This window comes from Ranitomeya variabilis, chromosome 6, assembly GCF_051348905.1.
Source record: "Ranitomeya variabilis isolate aRanVar5 chromosome 6, aRanVar5.hap1, whole genome shotgun sequence".
NCBI classification, from domain to species: domain Eukaryota; kingdom Metazoa; phylum Chordata; class Amphibia; order Anura; family Dendrobatidae; genus Ranitomeya; species Ranitomeya variabilis.
Window position 1 is genome coordinate 34,652,548 of NC_135237.1, and position 20,500 is coordinate 34,673,047.

The following is a 20,500-nucleotide window of genomic DNA, read 5'->3' on the forward strand; positions in this document are numbered from 1 at the left end:
TGCCTCCGGCAGTCCAGTGGATTTCAATTCCCAGCCATAGAAACCACGCCAGTAATCACAGCATCTCCCAGCATTAGTCAGTCATTACATTAGCATCCTACAGACAAGCGGTGCGCTCCTGCATGTGGATAATCACGCCTAGATGTTTCCTTCACTGCTTCGTCTTTTCTGGATGAAGAATTAACATTTCTATAAAATTGTCAGTTTTCTACAGAAACGATAAGAGGCAGTAGAAAAAAATCTTTGGCTAATTAGGAGGGTTGCCGAATGCAAAATGAGGTAGGTGTATGTCATAAATAAATGGCACAATTGGTGCTAAAGTGTCATGGATCCTGGTGCAAAACTTGGCGTCACAGTGAAATGCGTCGGGTGTTTGGTGGGTGAGCCTATTTGTTACTGAATATGCATCTTTATTGTAGGCTGAATTTATGGACACCTTCTGTACAGACACTTTTTGTTAATTATATATAACCATACGTTGCTAACTAATTGCTTACGTATAAAAAAGCACAGCACCACTCTGTGAATGCCGAGACATATAGTGTCAATGGAAATATCAACTTCCAACCAAAAAAGGAAAGGTTCTTAGTGCATAAATTGGCCAATTCATGTGTGCCCATCAGCCATGACAAGGTGACACTTCTCTAATGGGTCCCATCATAACCCTTCCCTATCCTACTGTACATGCCACTTTCAGGCTAAAAAGCTTACCTGCCCATTCAATTTGTAGGCTTGCAGCCAAGGAGAGACATGTTTGTCCATTATTGTAGGCTTTTTAGCCTGAAAGTGGCATGTACAGTAGGATAGGGAAGGGTTATGATGGGAACCATCAGAGAAGTGTCATCTTGCCGTGGTGGATGGGCACCCATGAATTGGCCAATTTATGCGCTAAGAACCTTCACTTTTTCTGAATGTACATCTTGTGGAGTGTGTTGTGAACTGTGTTTCTGGGCTCCCTCTGGTGGTCACTAACGGTATTGTGTTAGGCATGTCTTGCAGGCCTGAGCTCCAGCTGGGTCATTAAGCAGCGGGTGTTCCCTATTTAGGTCTCCTCTGGACTCAGTCTCTTGCCTGGCATCGTTGTATCCAGTCCTATATGGTCTCCTCCGGATTCCTTTCAGTCTGTCTCATGCAAGAAAAGCTAAGTCCGTTTTGAATTCTTTGGATCATTTGCATTCTTCAGTGTTTTTGTCCAGCTTGCTTAATATGTTATTTTCTGGCTCGCTGGAAGCTCTAGGGGGCTGATATTCTCCCTCCGCACCGTCAGTCGGTGTGGGGGTTCTTGAATATTCAGCGTGGATGTTTTTGCAGGGTTTTCTGCTGACCGCATAAGTTCACTATCTATTTTCTGCCTATCTAGACTAGTGGGCCTCACTTTGCTGAATCTAGTTCATCTCTACGTTTGTGTTTTCCTCTTGCCTCACCGTTATTATTTGTTGGGGGCTTTCAATATCTTTGGGGTTCAATTTCTCTGGAGGCAAGTTGGAGACTTATTTAAGATGTTTTGTTTCTGCTGATCAGGACGACTGGGTTACCTTTTTGCCACTGGCCGAGTTTGCCCTTAATAATCGGGCTAGTTCTGCCACTTTGGTTTCACCCTTTTTCTGCAACTCTGGCTTTCATCCTCGTTTCTCCTCGGGCCAGGTTGAACCTTCTGACTGTCCTGGGGTTGATTCTGTGGTGGATAGGTTGCAGCGGATTTGGAACCATGTGGTGGACAATTTGAAATTGTCACAAGAGAAGGCCCAGCGTTTTGCCAACCGCCGCCGCGTTGTGGGTCCCCGACTTCGTGTTGGGGATTTGGTTTGGTTGTCTTCTCGGCATGTTCCTTTGAAGGTCTCCTCTCCTAAGTTCAAGCCTCGCTTTATCGGTCCTTATAAGATTTTGGAAATCCTTAACCCGGTGTCTTTTCGCTTGGACCTTCCAGCGTCATTTGCTATTCATAATGTGTTCCATAGGTCCTTGTTGCGGCGGTACGTGGTGCCTATGGTTCCTGCTGTTGAGCCTCCTGCCCCGGTTTTAGTTGAGGGCGAGTTGGAGTACGTGGTGGAGAAGATTTTGGATTCTCGTATCTCTAGACGGAGACTTCAGTATTTAGTTAAGTGGAAAGGCTATGGTCAGGAGGATAATTCCTGGGTTGTCGCCTCTGATGTTCATGCGGCTGATTTGGTTCATGCCTTTCACGCTGCTCATCCTGATCGCCCTGGGGGTCTTGGTGAGGGTTCGGTGACCCCTCCTCAAGGGGGGGGTACTGTTGTGAACTGTGTTTCTGGGCTCCCTCTGGTGGTCACTAACGGTATTGTGTTAGGCATGTCTTGTTGCAGGCCTGAGCTCCAGCTGTGTCATTAAGCAGCGGGTGTTTTCTCTATTTAGGTCTCCTCTGGACTCAGTCTCTTGCCTGGCATCATTGTATCCAGTCCTATATGGTCTCCTCCGGATTCCTTTCAGTCTGTCTCATGCAAGAAAAGCTAAGTCCGTTTTGAATTCTTTGGATCATTTGCATTCTTCAGTGTTTTTGTCCAGCTTGCTTAATATGTTATTTTCTGGCTCGCTGGAAGCTCTAGGGGGCTGATATTCTCCCTCCGCACCGTCAGTCGGTGTGGGGGTTCTTGAATATTCAGCGTGGATGTTTTTGCAGGGTTTTCTGCTGACCGCATAAGTTCACTATCTATTTTCTGCCTATCTAGACTAGTGGGCCTCACTTTGCTGAATCTAGTTCATCTCTACGTTTGTGTTTTCCTCTTGCCTCACCGTTATTATTTGTTGGGGGCTTTCTATATCTTTGGGGTTCAATTTCTCTGGAGGCAAGTGAGGTCTTATTTTCCCTCTAGGGGTAGTCAGTTCTCCGGCTGGCTCGAGACGTCTAGAACCAACGTAGGCACGTTCACCGGCTGCTTCTAGTTGTGTGTTAGGATCAGGTATGCGGTTAGCCCAGTTTCCACCTCCCTAGAGCAGTATTTATGTTTTTTGTTATCTTGCCGGAATATCAGAGATCCTCTTCCACTGGGATCATAACAGGAGTAACAATGCGGTTGGAAGTTGATATTTACATTGGCACTATGTCTTGGCATTCACAGAGTGCTGCTGTGCTTTTTTATACCTATTTTGTAGTTACTACAGCTTGCACCTATTCACACTTTTTGTTTATTCTATTGCATTGGTGCCTCATGGGGACACTATTACCTGACTGCTACCCCTGATGCCCTCTGTTACACAGATTGCTCCCCCTCATGACCTCTTTTATACAGACTGCTCCCCCGATGACCTCTTTTATACAGACTGCTCCTCCTGATGACCTCTGTTACAGAGACTGCTCCCCCTGATGACCTCTTTTATACAGACTGCTCCCCCTGATGACTTCTGTTACACAGACTGCTCCCCCTGAAGACCTCTTTTATAGAGACTGCTCCCCCTGATGACCTCTGTTACACAGATTGCTCCCCCTGATGACCTCTGTTGCACAGACTGCTCCCCCTGAAGACCTCTTTTATACAGACTGCTCTCCCTGATGACCTCTATTACACTGACTGCTCCCCCTGATGACCTCTTTTATACAGACTGCTTCCCCTGATGACTTCTGTTACACAGACTGCTCCCCCTGATGACCTCTTTTATACAGACTGCTCTCCCTGATGACCTCTATTACACTGACTGCTCCCCCTGATGACCTCTGTTACACAGACTGCTCCCCCTGATTACCTCTTTTATACAGACTGCTCCCCCTTATGACATCAAAAATAATATGTATATAGTATATATTTTTTATTAAATCAATTCAATTTAATAAAAGTTCCATAAGAGTTGAAGGGAACCTGTCAGCTGGTCCATGCTGCCTTAACCGCAGGCAGAATGAAACCCGAGCAATGCTGCACGATTGCAGCCTGTTATATTTTTCTCTGTTCTCGCTGTCCAGACATAGCAGCGATGTGGGTTTTTACTTAGGAACAAGCAAGAGATTGGACAAAGTCATTAGTCAATACATGCTGGAAAGTGAGAGAAAGAAAGTTCTAATACATAAAGTGCTGGCAGAATGCTGATGAAGGGGGGACTGTTACAGATGGCATGTTACAGAGCTGGAGAATTGGGACGGTTCTTGGACACATTTGTATATGCACCGAAAGTAGTTTTAACTTGCTGTAGGGCATGGAGGCTGCAACATTATTAAATCTATATATATTTTTTGATTGAATTACTACTATTCATTGGCTGCTACTTTGGAAAGCCATTAGGTGTCACCGTCACATCAGTTCTATACCGATTTTATGTTTGTGGTTTCTGCTGCGTGACATTCACTGTGGGACTGTATTTATTTTACTTGTCGCCTCGCAGAATTAGCAGCATGATGTAACCCACTTCAAGCCGTCCACACAGAAATGTTACCACTTACTAATAGAGGATACAGGCAACCACAACTGACAGCTGTGGAAAGGTGAAAAAACACAAAAAAAAGTACACGGGTTCACATATCCAGTTCTCACCAATGCATATAGGAGATCTTGCAAAAGTATTCAACCCCCTTGTGTTTTTTTCCCCCCTTCTTTTTTCACAGATTTGTATGATTTTTGCACGCCAGTGTTCTGTTTAACTACATTGGAAAACTTGTATGTCATCACTTTTCATCAGATTGTTTTAAAATTAAAATTAAAAAAATGATGCTTGCTTAAGAATTCATCCCCACCTTCTTTGTGATCACGGAGCCGTCATAATGCATGGGGTTGAATAATTCTGCACGCAGTATTTATCCATTTTTTTTTTTTTAATATATATATATATATATATATATATATATATATGATGACAAATAATGAGTTGTGTCTTTCTTTTAAAGGGAACCTATCAGCAGCATTTGAGGGGGTAGAGCAAGAAGTAGTGATATATAGAGAACTATACAACAATTAAAACTAAGCCTATATAGTCCCGATCCGTTGCTTCATTGCAGAGAAATCCGTATTTTTATCCAAATGTAAATTAGACTGCAAGTGCACTGGGTGCTGCAAGTGCACCTGCAAACCGTGGCTCCTTTTCAGTTCTCTCCACGCTGTGCTGTTCCCAGCTTCTTGATCAGCAGACGCTGTTGTCTGGGACATTATCTCCAGGTAACAACCTCTGTCTCTGCTGCCATTGGAGAAGGGGCAGGGAGAAAGGAAGAGAAGTCGTTCACTGCAGGTGCCCTCTCACCACCCAGCGCACTTGCAGTCTAATTTACCTATAGATAAAAGTACAGATTTCTCTGCAAGGAAGCAACGGATCGGGACGATATAGGTGGCATTTTAATTCTTGATCAGAGACCTATACTTCAATACTTCTGGTTGTTCCCCTAAATCGCTCCAGATTGACTCTTTTTTAGCATACTGTTTTACAGTTTTCGGGGTCACCTACAGAACCTAATGGCTAAAACCTGTCTACACTGACAGCTGGTGCTTATAAAGTTCTATGAAGATGCCAAAGGATTGGGACGTGCGTACAGCCGGTCTGTGAGTACAGGGGCTGTACATGGATCAAAATTGGGCAGAGCTGCAGTATCACACACAACCTTTTGGCAGGTGTGGCGCTGTTTTTGCTTTTTTTAAAGCAACCATGCAATTATTCTCACCCCGTAGAGCCCCATTATTCAGGATAATCAGACGTTATTGTGTAAACTGACTTTGAAGACTGCCTCCTTTGAGGCCGAGTTAATTTGCAGCTGCTGTGTATCTTATTGTTATTTCATCTCCGAGCATCACAGGTTTTCTCGTGGCGGATACTTGTGGACGGGCGGCTGTCCCTTAGGGTTCCTTCACCGCTTTTATATTGTTTAGTTTTAGTTCTTTTTTTATATTTACTTCTTCTATAAACTTTTTGCCAGATTTATTATTGGCTGGTCGGTTTCAGCGCCTTAATATTCGTGACAGTTTTTTTTTTCTTATTTTGTGTTTATGTGCTGAGACTTGTGGAGAAGCCAAAAAGCCTTTCTTGGACCAAAGACCACATTGTTAGATTGGCCGGCCATGATACGTATGAAACATTTGCAGGACATTTTTTTTATAGCCCCTCCACGTGGAGATAAGTATATAATGCCGACTTTACCACCACTTGAAAAACTGGATGATTTGGGCGTCTGCATGTCTGGTCCATCAACAGCGCATGCCACCAATGTCTGATAGCTGGTGCTTTCATCTGTGGGACTCCCATATAACTGGGTAAATACTCCCAGATGTGTCACCTAGAGGAAAGCCATTGCCTAAGCAATTTTCTATTTCCATCGATTATGCCAAAATTTGGGTGTAAATTGCTTTTTTTGTGCAACACGGAGTTACACAAAAAATATGCAGCTTTTTCACGCGTTTCGCACCCAGCTCAAAATGAGGCGAAACAGAAGCATGGTGCCACAGTCCGTCTAATTCATGAAGAGCCAGAAATCTTACTCCAGTCTCTGATTGGATTAAAATTTGTGGCAATGTGTATGAAAACGCACAACACTGTTCAGACGCACTGGATTTATTACGAGGCATGTGCTTGTTGATAAATCAGGTGCCCCTGACATCACGTACCATCATCAAGATTGTCTAAGTGTTGATGAAGGGCTATAATACCTCTACACAACAGTACCAGTCACACAGTGTCTCCCACATAATGTTACTAGCAACGCAGTGCCTTCCGATAACAGTACTAGTGACACAATACCTCTGAAATAACAGCATCAGGTCTACAATCTCCCCCATAATAATAACAGCCACATAGAGCTGCACTATATTAATATCAGAGACTCAGTGTCTTCCCGTAACGATACCAGCCAGACCGTGCCAAACTCATTACAACACCAGGCGGACCATAATGCCTCCCCCATAACAGGATCAGAAACCAAGTGGCCACTAGACTTAACATTAGACTCCTACATCTACTGTGCTGTATAGACGAATTTTCAGCAGTCTCATTATCATCACAATCAGGATATATACAGTAGATAACACATGATTACACCATTTACAATAATTAATGTTGCAGCTCACCTCCTCCCCCTGTACAATGACTGATAACACCTCTATATACAGTAGATAACACAAGATCCACCATTCACAATAGGTGATATCACAGCTCACCTCCTCCTCCTCCTGTACAATGACTGATAACACCTCTATATACAGTAGATAACACAGGATCCACCATTCACAATAGGTGATGTCGCAGCTCACCTCCTCCTCCTGTACACTGATTGATAACACCTCTATATACAGTAGATAACACAGTATCCACCATCCACAATAGGTGATATCACAGCTCACCTCCTCCTCCTGTACAGTGACTGATAACACCTCTATATACAGTAGATAACACAGGATCCACCATTCACAATAGGTGATGGCACAGCTCACCTCCTCCTGTAGAATGACTGATAACACCTCTATATACAGTAGATAACACAGGATCCACCATCCACAATAGATGATATCACAGCTCACCTCCTCCTCCTGTACAGTGACTGATAACACCTCTATATACAGCAGATAACAAAGGATCCACCATTCACAATAGGCGATGTCACAGCTCACCTCATTATGTACAATGATTGATAACACCTCTATATACAGTAGATAACACAGGATCCACCATTCACAATAGGTGATGTCACAGCTCACCTCCTCCTCCTGTACAATCACTGATAACACTTCTATATACAGTAGATAACACAGGAGCCACCATTCACAATAGGTGATGTCACAGCTCACCTCATCCTCCTGTACAATGGCTGATAACACCTCTATATACAGTAGACAACACAGGATCCACCATTCACAATAGGTGATGTCACAGCTCACCTCCTCCTACTGTACAATGACTGATAACACCTTTATATACAGTAGATAACAGGTTCCACCATTCACAACAGGTGATGTCACAGCTCACCTCCTCCTCCTGTACAATGACTGATAACACCTTTATATACAGTAGATAACGCAGGATCCACCATTCACAATAGGTGATGTCACAGCTCACCTCCTCCTCCTGTACAATCACTGATAACACTTCTATATACAGTAGACAACACAGGATCCACCATTCACAATAGGTGATGTCACAGCTCACCTCCTCCTCCTGTGTAATGATTGATAACACCTCTATATACAGTAGATAACGCAGGATCCACCATTCACAATGAGTGATGTCACAGCTCACCTCCTCTTCCTGTGTAATGATTGATAACACCTCTATATACAGTAGATAAAACAGGATCCACCATTCACAATGAGTGATGTCACAGCTCACCTCCTCCTCCTGTACAATGACTGATAACACCTCTATATACAGTGGATAACACAGGATCCACCATTCACAATGACTGATGTCACAGCTCACCTCCTCCTCCTGTGTAATGACTGATAACACCTCTATATACAGTAGATAACACAGGATCCACCATTCACAATGAGTGATGTCACAGCTCACCTCCTCCTCCTGTACAATGACTGATAACACCTCTATATACAGTAGATAACACAGGATCCACCATTCACAAAGAGTGATGTCACAGCTCACCTCCTCCTCCTGTACAATGACTGATAACACCTCTATATACAGTAGATAACACAGGATCCACCATTCACAATAGGTGATGTCACAGCTCACCTCCTCCTCCTGTACAATGACTGATAACACCTCTATATACAGTAGATAACAGGTTCCACCATTCACAACAGGTGATGTCACAGCTCACCTCCTCCTCCTGTACAATGACTGATAACACCTCTATATACAGTAGATAACACAAGATCCACCATTCACAATAGGTGATGTCACAGCTCACCTCCTCCTCCTGTGTAATGACTGATAACACCTCTATATACAGTAGATAACACAGGATCCACCATTCACAATGAGTGATGTCACAGCTCACCTCCTCCACCTGTACAATGACGGATAACACCTCTATATACAGTAGATAACACAGGATCCACCATTCACAATAGGTGATGTCACAGCTCACCTCCTCCTCCTGTACAATGCCTGATAACACCTCTATATACAGTAGATAACACAGGATCCACCATTCACAATAGGTGATGTCACAGCTCACCTCCTCCTCCTGTACAATGCCTGATAACACCTCTATATACACCAAGAAAAAAGCACCAAAAACGTAGTCAACACTGTCCAATTATTACAAATATAGAAAACACCTTTATTACGGGTAGAAACACAGGTATACAGCATGGCAGGAAAACATCCCCCGTACAAACCCGCACACACATGTCACAAAAGGGCTGGATTAAAGTGCATTATAAGCCACAGAAGTAGCAAAAATCCTAGTGGAAGATCTTAATCATATTAAATATATAAAGACATCTATCTGTGGACCTGTGACCATATAAATTTGGATCAAATGATCAAATACATACCACAGTTGTAAGTCACAGTACCCACGCACAGCAATCCCGTCCTCCCTGACGCGCGTTTCGGCGATTTGCCTTCCTCAGGGGGGGGTGCCCAGAGATGAGGGGCAGCAGTTAAATACCTTATGACCCGGAAATAGCGGTAATCGCGCCTGCACATCCTTGCATCATCCCATATCCGGTCCGCACGGTCTGCAGGGCCGGAAACACACGGGCCCCATGTGATCCGCCCCACAAGACACTGCAGGAGCCGGAGACAGGAAGAGCGCAGCTGCGCATGCGCGAAAAGCTGCCGCGGCCATCTTGAAAAGGGGCAAATATGTTGGCATACAGAAAAACGCCATTACGGCGCACAGATAAAATGCACATGCCAATAACCGCAGCATAAATAAACAGACATCATATAAAATATACATAACCAAAATAATCCGCTTAGTGACCATCCCTATTTAAGGTGCTGCATATATGTGACAAAAAACCTTTATTGAATCATTATTAAATGTGAAAAATACGAAAATAGTATATATATATACATATCAGAAGCAGCCATATACAAGAACATATCACCCGCAGCCATCAAAGCTACCCATATGTAGATTTGATATCAATCCTATCCACCCTTGAATCATCTATAACGGAAGCAACATATCAGCATCATATATCCGTATATAATATATTGTACAAGGATAAACTCCTCATCATATACTTAAAAATGTCCAGTGTATGAAGCTGATGTATAATAGAAGATATTAATGTTCACTCCAAAAATACATCAGAGGTGTATATCAGATGAATCCACACTCAAGTACTTCTTGTAGTGTAGTAGGGTGATTCTCACATAGGCAGGTCACAATCCGGGAACAAGCTAAAAATATATGAGACAATAAACGCAAGTTAAAATCAAATATAGACAGCGTATGCGGAACAATACAGAGGAAAAGGTGCACAGCATCCCAGCGACTACAGGAATGGGGCGAACGACAAACCCTCATTTAGCCCCACTGGTTGGACAGTATGTAAACGCCAAATCCAGCGTGTTTCCAACATACCGAGTCTTTTGGAAAGGCGGCCACCCCTAATGTTGATCTTGAGGGCATCAATGCCCCTCACTCTCAACAACGTGGCATCACAATCGTGATATGCCTTAAAATGCCTCGGCAAAGTTTTTAGTGTGGTCGCATCAATGTGGCCGGCGGCCGCCTGTATCCCCAACACATGCTCCCTGACGCGGACTTTTAGCTGGCGGGTAGTAAGTCCGACGTATATTAATCCACAGGGGCATGTAGCGTAGTAGATGACATATCTAGTGGTACATGTGATACGTTGTCTAATTGAAAACACCTGCGTACCACTAGAGTTGGTAAAAGAATCGCTTTTATCAATGTTGGGACAGGCGACACACCGACCACACGGAAAACAACCCACACTCGGTGTAAACCTATCCAAGAAGGTCGTTGGGGACCGTCCTTCATGGTGACTGTGGACCAACTGATCTCTTAGATTGGCAGCTCGCCTAAATGCAATAGATGGTCTTTTAGGGATAAACTTTTTAATTATTGGATCAACTTGAAGGATAGGCCAGGCCTTATCCAGGGCTCTCCTTATCTGATTGGCCTTAGAGTTATAAGTGGTGATAAACCTAATATTATTGTTACTATTATTAGTCCTACTTGGTTGCCCATACTGACTACCATAAAGTAAGTCGTGGCATGTAGTATGTTTGGCCCTCTGATATGCCCTCTTGAGGGATCTGCCACTATATCCCCGTGCTTTAAATCGCATCTTCAGTTCCTCAGCTCTTATCTCGAAATCACTCTCGGTGGAGCAGATACGCCGTAAGCGAAGAAATTGCCCCACCGGAATAGATCGTATCATGTGTTGAGGATGACCTGAGGATGCGTGCAACAGGGTATTGGTGGATGTCGGCTTCCGTAAAAAATATCCGTACAAAGAGTGCCATTGGGGTCCCTCCTAATTGTCACATCAAGAAAATCAATAGATGTATCACTCCACATCAATGTCAAATGAATATTCAGATCGTTGCTATTCAGGGAGGAGACATACTGCGCCAGGTTGACAGACGTGCCCTGCCAGACGAAGAAGATGTCATCAATGTACCGTGTCCATAAAGGGACACGGTCAATTGATCCCTGTTCGCCCGACAGGAGGAGGTCCCTCTCCCACAGCCCCAGGAAGAGGTTGGCATAAGAGGGTGCGAAGGCCGCTCCCATGGCAGTCCCCTGGAGCTGCAGGTAGAAGGACCCCTTAAACACAAAAAAGTTGTGGGTGAGGGTGAACTCTAAGAGTTCCAGCAGAAGCGATCTCATACCGATGGATAAAGTAGATGACTCTAATAAGTATCTAACGGCACCAATACCATCTTTGTGCCTAATGTTGGTGTATAGAGATTCTATGTCTGCCGAAACCAATAGAGTATCATCCTCCAAACACAATCCGTCGACCCTGCGCAGTACATCACCGGTATCCTTGAGAAAGGAGGGGAGGCTGGTAACTAATGGCTGCAGGTGGAAATCTATCCAACTATTGACATGTTCCAGTAGATTCCCCGTCCAGAAATTATAGGTCTCCCCGGGGGTGACTCTATATACAGTAGATAACATAGGATCCACCATTCACAATGAGTGATGTCACAGCTCACCTCCTCCTCCTGTACAGTGACTGATATCACCTCTATATACAGTAGATAACACAGGATCCACCATTCACAATAGGTGATGTCACAGCTCACCTCCTCCTCCTGTACAATGACTGAGTGATAACACCTCTATATACAGTAGATAACACAGGATCCACCATTCACAATGAGTGATGTCACAGCTCACCTCCTCCTCCTGTACAATGACTGATAACGCCTCTATATACAGTAGATAACACAGGATCCACCATTCACAATGAGTGATGTCACAGCTCACCTCCTCCTCCTGTACAATGACTGATAACACCTCTATATACAGTAGATATCACAGGATCCACCATTCACAATAGGTGATGTCACAGCTCACCTCTTCCTCCTCCTGTACAATGACTGATAACACCTCTATATACAGTAGATATCACAGGATCCACCATTCACAATAGGTGATGTCACAGCTCCCCTTCTCCCCTTTTCCTTCACTATGACCTTTACCGGCCTGCTCAGATAGGAGTACGAGTACACACAGGGTCTGACTCCGTCTTTTGCTGTAAATGTCCATTGGAAGACTGTGGTGTAGGCCTAGTGATCAGCGTAAAATTTGCAATATTTTTATATGCCTAGTGATAGGAAAAATAATATAACACAAAAACCTCAAACATTTCTAAATAATATGTCTAAACCCCCTGATTTTGTATTTTCTGATGACACATTCCCTTTAGGAATGTTTATAATCTAACATTTTCTTATTTTTTTGCATTCTTGATAATTTGACGATAATTTTCCATTCTTACAGATAAAGTTTTGGCCGATTTCACCGACCGTCCATTAAAGTGGGAAAATGATTCTATGTCCCAGTTCGCATTGTCTAATTTGGGTGTCATAGTGAACAAGTAATGTTCCTAAAATTATTTACTTCATCTGTCAAGAAGGAGAAAGAAACCATGCTCCGCACTGGAGAGACGTGGAGAAGAGAATGATTTACCCCAGAGCAGCCCGCAGACGTCTCCTCATCTACATGGGCGACACTGCGCCGTTGTGCACGTGTGAGCCGCGTCAGGGACTGCGGGTGTAAAATGTGACGGGTGCTGGGGGGATGGAGACACTAAATAACTGCCCTCATCGGAGGATGAACCCATAGAGTCTTCAACATTTCATGCTTTGAGTAAATCCTGCTTCGTTTTGACACGTGACACCCCTAACTTTTTGGGACTGCCTTTCAAAATGTTATGAGTGGGGTTCTGGGTAAGCACCACAGGATTTGGGGGTTGATCTCAGGTGGGACGCGGTGTGGGAAATATGTGTCCAAGAATTGCTAATACTACAGTTGGTAACTATGGGATCCCCACTGATCATGTAAATAGGGGGTCTCCTGTCCTCTGTGTGAATGGAGCAGCGGTGCCCCTCCTGAATGTGGCTATCTCTCCTTTCACCGTCTATGGAACTGGTAGTCACATACAATACGAGTAGATATTCGCACTACGACTCCCATTCACCCATGGAAGTGGATGGTGCAGTGGTCACGCATGAGCGCTTTCTCTCCTTTCTTGCACCCCTGTTTTTGGGATTGGTGGGAGTCCCACAGGTTGGACCCTAATTGATCATATAGTTATCATCTATCCTGTGTATAGGTGAAAAATGTGTGATAACTCCTTTTTTTATGCCATAGAAATGCTGACACTGAGAAAGGGGCACACGCTGGGTACTGATGGGATGCCATTGTAGCCTAGGGCATAACAAAAGCCCCATAATTGCCATGTATGTGAACAGGGACTATTGGGCTACCTATCATTGTAGCACTGGCAGGCATATTATATTACAATGCAGAACTGCAATAAAGTTGCAGTTTCAAATGTATATATATTTCGCGCTGGTATACCCTATAACCTATAATCATCCACTCAGATGAGTGTGCAGTCGATTAGCTCAATGGTACACTGTATTAAAATCGTAGGCCTCCTGTATGGAAAAACAGTTAAGACGCTACAACCTGCAGCTTGATCATGCAACCTGAATAAAAAGTCAGTACCTTTAAAGTAGAGCTGCATCACTTGTCCATCACTGTGATTCATCGGAGTTCCTGGGTAATATAGATGAAGTCTTTGCCAGAATATCTGTATCGGAGAGCTGCCCCGGCCGGTAGCAGCTACTCCGTGCACCGAGTTTTAGCCAGGGGCGGGAGCACTCCGTCTAAGGCCGGCAGCGCCGCACAGTGCGAGTAATGTGAGCGGCGCGTCTAGGACCTGTGTGACGCAGTGAAACAGGTGACCGCCCCGCGTGACTGCAACGTTCGGTACGGATCGCGGTAAGGACCAAAACAGCCTATGCGTTTCGAAAACAACTGTTTTCTTCCTCAGGGCTGGTCCTTGCCCTACTTAGGGGTCCTTATAAAGCATCCGCGATCCTCACTCTTAGTAGAAACCAAACAGCTCCACCCCGCAATTGAGTCCTCTGGGAATTAGCGTATCTAATAAAAAAATCCATTTACTCTCAGTCCTAGACATGGATTTTATATAGTCGCCACCTCTCCAGTGCAAAGACCAAGATCTGCCATCCCTTCTTGTAGAAAGTCAAAGACTCACACCCACTTTCTGTAGAATGTCAAAGACCAGCCCCCACTTCCTGTAGACAGACAAACACCTGCTCCCACTTCCTGTAGAGACAAAGACCTGTCTTCACTTCTGGTAGAGAAACAAATACCTGCCCCCACGTCCTGTAGAGAGAGACATAGACCCAGCCCCACATCCTGTAGAGAGACAAAGACTCACATTCACTTCCTGTAGAGAGACAAGGACCTGCTCCCACTTCCTGTAGAGAAAAAGACCTGCATTCACTTCTGGTAGAGAAACAAATACCTGCCCCCACATCCTGTAGAGAGAGACATAGACCCAGCCCCACATCCTGTAGAGAGAGACATAGACCCAGCCCCACATCCTGTAGAGAGACAAAGACTCACATTCACTTCCTGTAGAGAGACAAGGACCTGCTCCCACTTCCTGTACAGAGACAAAGACCTGCCCCAAAATAATGTAGAAAGAGAAAAACTCACCCCACTTACTGTAGAGAGTTAAAGACTCACCCCCACTTACTGTACAGCGCCCCAAACCCACTTCCTATAGAGGGAAAAACCCACGCACACTTCCTGTAGAGGTAAAAAGACCCACCCCACTTCCTGTAGAGGTAAAAAGACCCACCCACTTCCTGTAGAGGTAAAAAGATCCACCCCACTTCCTGTAGAGGTAAAAAGATCCACTCCACTTCCTGTAGAGGTAAAAAGATCCACCCCACTTCCTGTAGAGGTAAAAAGATCCACCCCACTTCCTGTAGAGGTAAAAAGACCCACCCCACTTCCTGTAGAGGTAAAAAGACCCACCCCACTTCCTGTAGAGGTAAAAAGACTCACCCCACTTCCTGTAGAGGTAAAAAGATCCACCCCACTTCCTGTAGAGGTAAAAAACCCACCCCACTTCCTGTAGAGGTAAAAAGACCCACCCCACTTCCTGTAGAGGTAAAAAGACCCACCCCACTTCCTGTAGAGGTAAAAAGATCCACCCCACTTCCTGTAGAGGTAAAAAGACTCACCCCACTTCCTGTAATCTGTCTTGGTGTCTCTGCTGCTAGAGACAGATTTGACTTGACAACAGGAAGTTGATATCAAGTTAGACAGATGTGAGACACCTAGTGGTTGGCAATTTCGAGGCTATGTGCACACGTTGCAGATTTCCTGCAGAACTGCAAAGTTTTTTTCCACGCAGAAACGCTGCAGATCTGCAAGTGATTTACAGTACAATGTAAATCAATGGCAAAAAAATGCTGTGCTAATGGTGCGGCAAAATCTGCACGGAAAACACAGCAGATTCAAAAAAGGACCGTGTCACTTCTTTTGTGCAGAACTGCAGCATTTCTGCACCTATTCCATTATAGAAATCTGCAGGGGTAAAAACACATCAAATCCGCACAGAATCCACAGTAAATCTGCAGGAAAACCGCACAAAATCCGCCAGAAAAACGCATCAAATCTGCACCTGCGTTTTCTGCCAAGAGATGCAGAATCCGCACATAAAATTCCAGAGGCAAATCTGCAACGTGTGCACATACCAGGAGGAATTTTATGGGCTAAAAATGTCATTGTGGATAAAGTACTTTGCAATTTTGCCATTATATTGTGCAGCAAATGAGAATTGATTTATTGAAAGGATAGTCCTTACTAAACACCTTTTTTTCTTACAAACTTTTATTCTAAAATATATATTTTTTAAATTACCTATGTTATACCAACCTGTAGCATAAAGCTAATACATTACAGAACCAACAATAGCAGAATTGATATTTTTGTTGCTAGCGCTTCGGAATGACTAAATAAATGGTGGAAAAAAACTGTGACATTGACTGCAAAAGAAAACCCTCAACTACCAGATCAATGGTGGAATAAAAAAGTTATGGATCTGTTTTTTCTTGCTAATTATCACTTTTTTTTAGAATCAGCGCTTAGATAAGTCATTAACGGGGGTTCACTTACTTAATTTTTTACCTGCACTGTGGATAGTTACTTAGTGTGTCATGATCAGTACAACTTTGCAGTTTTGTTAGATTGTGACAAAGATAACAATCAGCCCACATTTTATTAGTAACTGATGTAGATATATAGGTAATTTCAAAGGGTTCACTTACTTTTTCTTGAACTGTATTGCACAAACACGATCATATTAATTGTTGCCCTTTGTAAGTCACACCTGTGGTCACCTGTCTTCTACTTTTTTGCTTGCGGACATTTGGTAGAGGCCAATGAAAAGAACTGCAGGGTCAGACTACGCAGTGTTCTTTTGTAGTCTGTCACCATGGAGACACATATGTCAGCATATAAGCTGTATACACAAAACGGTTGAAGGTTTTTAAGACAATTTGCTCAGGTTTCTCTTTAAACTTTTAGCCACATTGAAATAATAAGAAAATGGATTGCAAAAGTATACATACCCTTAAAATAACATTGCGTGAATTAGATTTCCATCTGGAATAAAAGCTCCATCGTGAAATGTGTCACAAGTAGCCGTGCAGCTATTACATAAACAAGCTCGTTTTAAGGAGAGCACTTAGATGGCGAAAGATACACAAAGTAAAGAAATTTGCCGAATGGAAAGTCAGTATAAAAAATATATGAAAGCGGCTGCAGATGGCGAGCACTTCTGACTCCTGTTTTCCTTTGCATTTTTCACACTTTTGCTTCAATTTGGTGTATGTTTTACAGCTTCTGTTTTCCTTCCTGTGAAATATGCCTTTAAGTTGGGTGATTTAAAGCCCCTTTATAAAGGACTGTCTTGTTGGCCTTCTTACGTAGGTCCTACAGCTAATGCGTTCTGTTGACTTTCTGATGGTATGCAGTGGCCAATTTATTGCTCCCTTATCTTCTACCATCAATGGGAATTTGTTAGAATTCATCAAAAATCCGAAAATATATATATTTTTTTAAAATAAAGTATTTTGATTTTCTTTAAGGGGATCTTTTTTAAGAAGAAGTGCCCATCCCAACAAATGATCTGTAATCTGCAAAGGAACTTAGTGGCACGTGAACCATTTTTCTGCAGCACCCCCGGAGGAGAAATGCAGAATTACACAGAATTTGTTGGTAACAATTAGGCTAGGTTCAGATTGCGTTAGGGCAATCCGTTTAGCGCTAAGCGCTAGCAGATTGCGCTAACGCAATGTCTTTTAAGGGGTCGCATTAAACGTCCCCGATTTGCGAGAGTGGGGAACGGACCTGCAAGCAGCGTCCGAGGCGCGCTACAAAAGACCGGCACATCGCTAGCGCATGCCGAAAATGACACGCACTAGCAATGCGCTTAAACATTGCCGGCAATGGGAGCGCTAACGGATGCGGTGCACGGCATTAATTTCGCTGTCCGTTAGCGCTCACCCATTAACGCAATGGGAACCTAGCCTTAGATCTATGTGTACAGAAAAAAAACTTTCCATTCCACTTAAAGTGATTCTGTCAGCAGTTTTTTGCAATCTGAGAGCAGCATGATGTGGGGGCTTAGAACCTGCTTCCAGAGATGTGTCACTTACTAGGCTGTGTTTTGCTGTTTCAATAAAATCAGTGTTTTATCAGCAGGAGATTATCACTACAGGACTAGGTGTCTCCTGCCTCCTAGTCAAATTCGCCCCCATATCAGCTTTCTCTTAATATACAGTGTACACAGAAAACTGCCAATCAGTGGCGTGAGCGGGTTAGTGGTGGGCTTAGCATTCAGAGCTCTGCTACATCTGCATTAGAAAAATATGGATTGTATCAAAATGACAGCAAACATCCCTTCAAGTGATATATTAAACGTTTTTAAGTGTGCAAAATTTCAAAACTAAAAAAAGTTTCGCCTTTGTATTTTTTTGTTTTGACATTTTGAAACCATTTGATGTGGCATCACAAGGAAAGAAGGAATGTCTCAGCCGAGGATATCATATGTGGGTGCAATCACTGCACGCTTAGTGACATATATAACAAAAAATTAGCAAAGCAGGTGCATAAATAACAGCACGCACGAAAATATATCAACGTTCGTAAATATACTGCACCAATATTGTAAATATACTGTATATTACTTTTTTTAGTTGTGTGCATTTTTATTATTCCTAAGTATAAGTCTATGTCAGTACAAATAAGTGTATAAACTTATAAATTCTAGTTTACTTGAAAGTGGATACACCCCTGCAAATATATATATATATATATATATATATATATATATATATATATATTAATTAGAAGTCTAGAATTGTATTTTTGAGTCTCGAAAAAGTTTTACACTTTCTCTCAAACTTTTTTAGTTTTTTAAAAGTTTTAAGAAGTATTAAAAAGTCTAAGAGGAAACTAAATGTGTCTTGTTTGTCTCTCCCTTCTTCTCCTATTAGTTGAGTTGTGCTGTATGTAGAGGCCACGAAATACAGAATTCATGGAGTGCGGAAGACACTGCCGGATTTAGCATCGCCGGGGGCTAGAACATACAGCTCATATAGGAGCCTGCCATATGCATCCTGCTGACATGTCACAAGGGCGATGCATGAGACGATCTGCAAAGAACAGAATCAGAGATTGTGGCCCGAGCGCGGCTGGAAATGGTTGCCGTAGGATTCGGGCATGAGGCCAGAATTTGCAATTCAGCACAACATGAGTGTGAAACGTCTTGGCATCAATTTTACTTTTACTTTATATTTCCATTTTTGCATATTTGTAACCCTGAGAACCAGTTCCCACTAGCACTTAGGACTAAGATATTAGAATTTCCACAAAATTGCACATGGAATTCGGTCTCGCAGAATGGAACCTTTGTCACAAGTATGTCCTTCTACATAAAAATATGGCACTTTGTGTGATAAAATGGCAATCTGCATCGTAAAATGTAATTTTTGTATCACGCATTGTTTCCTCTTGTCTTAAAGAGTAACCATCATTTCAGTTTTTATTTCATAAATCAATAATACACTTAAAAATAAGTTACTTTGTAATATATCTTATCTGAGAAATTAGCTTTTTTTTTCTCCTCCTGGACTGATCTTTCACTTAATTCCTGAATAAAATCTGTATTCCGTGAAGGCAAACTATTTACATTACTGAGATAGGAGATGACAGTTGGTGCTTTTAAAATTCTATGGAGGGAGGGGAGAGCTAGAAGCTGACAAAGATATTCTGCTGCAAGTTCTCCTGAGCCAACAGTTAGGCCGGGTTCACACTTTGCGGCGTGCTCTGCGGGTTTATCCCGCAGCGGAATTGATAAATCTGCAGGGCAAAACCGCTGCGGTTATCCCTGCAGATTTATCGCGGTTTGTTCCGCGGTTTCCGCTGTGGGTTTTACTCCTATACTATTGATGCTGCATATGCAGCAATATGCAGCATCAATAGTAATGATAAAAATAATAAAAAATGGCTATACTCACCCTCTGACGTCGCGATCTCCTCGGCGCTGCACGCGGCGCTCCGGTTCCAAAGCTGCTGTGCCGAGAAGGACCTTCGTGACATCACGGTCATGTGACCGCGGCGTCATCACGGTCATGTGACCGCGACGTCACCACAGGTCCTGTTCGCACAGCAAACCTGACACCGGACGCCGCAGGCAGCGCTGAGAGGTGAGTATAGCATGATTTTTTATTTTTATTCTTTATTTTTAATTTTATTTTACCCCAAATATGGTTCCCAGGGCCTGGAGGAGAGTCTCCCCTCCTCCACCCCGGGTACCACCCGCACATAACTGCTTACTTCCCGCAACGTGGGCACAGCCCCATGCGGGAAGTAAGCGGTTCAATGCATTCCTATGGGTGCAGAATCGCTGCGATTCTGCACAAAGAATTGACATGCTGCGGGTTTTTAACCGCTGCGTTTCTGCGCGTTTTTTCCCGCAGCATGTGCACAGCGGTTTGCGGTTTCCATAGGTTTACATGTAAGTGTAAACGCAATGGAAACTGCAGCGGACCCGCAGCGGCAAAATCGCTG